Source organism: Eupeodes corollae, unplaced genomic scaffold, assembly GCF_945859685.1.
Source record: "Eupeodes corollae unplaced genomic scaffold, idEupCoro1.1 scaffold_916, whole genome shotgun sequence".
In the NCBI taxonomy this organism is placed as follows: Eukaryota; Metazoa; Arthropoda; class Insecta; order Diptera; family Syrphidae; genus Eupeodes; species Eupeodes corollae.
Window position 1 is genome coordinate 24,698 of NW_026605307.1, and position 3,604 is coordinate 28,301.

At 30.0% G+C, this 3,604-nt stretch overlaps 1 long non-coding RNA gene across 1 annotated transcript; it reads left to right on the forward strand.

The window, feature by feature from the left end:
• The first annotated feature begins 2,323 nt into the window (after positions 1–2,323).
• LOC129953480 (uncharacterized) lies at positions 2,324–3,074 on the forward strand. Its single transcript, XR_008782535.1, has 3 exons — positions 2,324–2,411; positions 2,480–2,611; positions 2,682–3,074. It is a non-coding gene; the product is annotated as an uncharacterized LOC129953480 (long non-coding RNA).
• The last annotated feature ends 530 nt before the right edge of the window (positions 3,075–3,604 follow it).

Here is a 3,604-nt window from a genome sequence, read left to right on the forward strand (position 1 = left end):
TACATGCATTGTATGTATGTATGTGTGTTTTCAAAACTCAATTTGTAGTTTATATTCATCTCATTACATCCTAGAAAATTACGGTAATTATCCATCAACGTCAATTCAAAAGCTGCCATGACATACCACATTGCATATGTATATGCAAAAGCTTGGAAGACATGATATTATTGAAGGTGTAACAACCTCAAGAAGTAGGATTATGTGAGTATAAATTATACTGAATACCGTATATACCTAGCGGAAATAAATTAGTTTGTCACTTCACATCATAGGTGTAGCATAAAATATGTTCTCATTTAAATAACTTGTGGCATGAAACTGGGGGCTTAGTTGGTTTTTCTGATTTATATTTAAATGAATGACTTAACAATTTAAAATCAAGCCAACAAATTAATATTTATAAAATAAAATATACATAAATTCAATAACTTTTTAATAAAAGCATGGAAAGGTGATTTTTTTTAATGCCCCAAAATGACGAATTTTTTGAAAATAATAATAGTTTATGGTTGTATGGTATTTTGGTGGAGAAAAACAATTCGATTTAAAAAAGTATGTGTATGAATTTTTTGATCGAAGCTTTATATTTAGCATAAATTCTTTGGTTTTCCAATTTATTCAAAACCCAGTTTTATCTCGTAGGTTTTTAAACATTTAGAATACAAACAAAAATTAACTGGAGATGACGATTTGAATGCCTTTCAATAAAATAACCAACGTTTTAAAACTATTTTAAATACATAATTTTGTAATTGATTGCGAATATACATTCACTAAAATGTCTTGCCCCAATGTGAATTATTTCTTGTGGTATTTCTTTAAACATATAAGGTACCGACAAATCTTTTTTATAAACTTTGGAAGAGCATAGCCTTTTCTACTAGCATACATCCAATCTTACCAGAACCAATGAAACTTTTGAAATAGGTCAAGGTTTTTGAGTGCGTGAAGTTAGCCCCCCTTTTTTTGATTTTCCAATTTTGGAAAGTTGTTCCAGGTTGTTCCCGGTTTGTTCCGCATTGTTCCAAAGTTTTTTTGAAAAATACCCAAAAATGGGGGTTTTAGACCCCAAAAACTGTTTTTGACATAGCCCCCCCTTTTTCGAAAATCGTTTTTTTTTGAAAATTGTTCCAGGTTGTTCTAGTTGTTCTGAACATTGTTCTAAATTTTTGGACCTCTATGATCAAAATTTTAAAAGTTATGGGCAAAATTTGAAAAAATTCTAGCCCCCCCCTTTTTCGAAATTCCAACTTTTTTATTTTTTTTAGATTCTAAAAAGTGTTCTAACCATTGTTCCAAAAAATGAGAGTCGTAAAATGTATATTTTAAGAGATATTGCCTAAAATTTTTTTTTTTCAAAAATGCAATATACATCTCCCAATTTTTTTGTTTTTTTTTTTTTAAGCCTATATTTTAATAAAACGTGATTAAGCACATGCACAGCAACCAAAACTTGGCTTATAAACTATTATTTACGCTGATGATCGATCTTTCAAAAAAATTACTATTTTGTAAAAAATATTTTAGCCTCCCCTTTTCAAAAATTAAAAATTAAAAAAGTGTTCCAAGTCAAACCATACTTCTCCCAGCTCGTATCCAAATTTCGTCCAAAACCATAAGCAAATAACGCTGAAGGCGCACAAAAAAGAAACAAATAATATTTACCCTCCCGAGTGCCCCCCCTCGAAAAATTTTAAAATTTTAAGCCAAAGCTGTATTCTTTCAGCAAAGAACAAAATGTTTTTAACATTCCAACTCTATGAAGTTAAAAATTAATATGCCTACATTCAAAAAAACATCCCCAACCCCCCCATTTGCAAACTCCCAAACTTAAACAATATTTTTATATCCATAATCACTCACATCCAATTGTTCCAAAGTTTCATTCAAATATGTTCAAAAATAAAGATATTAAGTCCAAATAAAACTTAACAGTGTACTACTCTGTTAAACATATTCTGGCCCCCCCTTTTCCGAAATTCAAAATTCCAAAACTTGTTCCCAATTGTTCCGGGGCTCTTCTAAATTGTTCCAGAGATTCGTTTCTTAATATTGATTTTTAGTATGAAAAATTTACAAAAAATGCACCCCCCGCCCCCCCCTTTTCCAAAATCGAAAATCTAAAACTTGTTCCCTATCCAAAATCACTCAAATGAAATTGTTCCAAAGATTCATTCAAAAATATTCAAAAATGAAGAGTTGAAGCCAAAAAAAACACTTTAAGTCGAAAAATCATGTTATCCTTGTTCTGGCCCCCCTTCTCCGAAATTCAAATTAAGTTAAGTTATTTTTAATATAAACACATGAACAAACTTTCTTACTTTCTTATCTAAATTATTTTGTTTACTACTTTTTATGTCACCAAACAACAAAAAAAACCTGGCCTTCGGAGATATTGAACACAAAAGGTATAACTAATTTAAATAAAAAAAATATATACTGCAAATATTAATATTTGAATATGATAACTTTTCAGGTATTGTCGATTTATATAGATATCAGGAAATATATCCATTACCACCTTTATACTTCAACCAGGGCCAACAAGTAAATTAAAAGAAGAAAGCTGATAACTTAAATCTTAAGGGGAAGAAATTATAAATAAAAGGTTATTTTAAAAACAAATTATTCACTGTATAACTAATACTAATACCTTGTCCACTTTATTTTCTTTCTAGGTCTTTTAACACCCATAGAACAATTATATGTACTCGTAGCGTTGAAGAAGGGGCACCACACATTTCAACTATTTACACATTAAATCTTATAGTACCAAAAATATTATTCGACCGATGCAAAATTAAAATAATAACTAAATTAATAAAAGATGAAATATTCAAGAGATTAATTTTGACAAGTGGCAACCATGAGCCAATCAATAAAATATCAAAACAAGCAACAAAGATTATTGTGTTAAACTTTTTAACGGTTTAAGATCTTAATTTTTGAATGTATCTTTAGACCAATTTGATTTGAGTGATTTTGGATAGGGAACAAGTTTTAGATTTTCGATTTTGGAAAAGGGGGGGGCGGGGGTGCATTTTTTGTAAATTTTTCATACTAAAAATCAATATTAAGAAACGAATCTCTGGAACAATTTAGAAGAGCCCCCGGAACAATTGGGAACAAGTTTTGGAATTTTGAATTTCGGAAAAGGGGGGGCCAGAATATGTTTAACAGAGTAGTACACTGTTAAGTTTTATTTGGACTTAATATCTTTATTTTTGAACATATTTGAATGAAACTTTGGAACAATTGGATGTGAGTGATTATGGATATAAAAATATTGTTTAAGTTTGGGAGTTTGCAAATGGGGGGGTTGGGGATGTTTTTTTGAATGTAGGCATATTAATTTTTAACTTCATAGAGTTGGAATGTTAAAAACATTTTGTTCTTTGCTGAAAGAATACAGCTTTGGCTTAAAATTTTAAAATTTTTCGAGGGGGGGCACTCGGGAGGGTAAATATTATTTGTTTCTTTTTTGTGCGCCTTCAGCGTTATTTGCTTATGGTTTTGGACGAAATTTGGATACGAGCTGGGAGAAGTATGGTTTGACTTGGAACACTTTTTTAATTTTTAATTTTTGAAAAGGGGAGGCTAA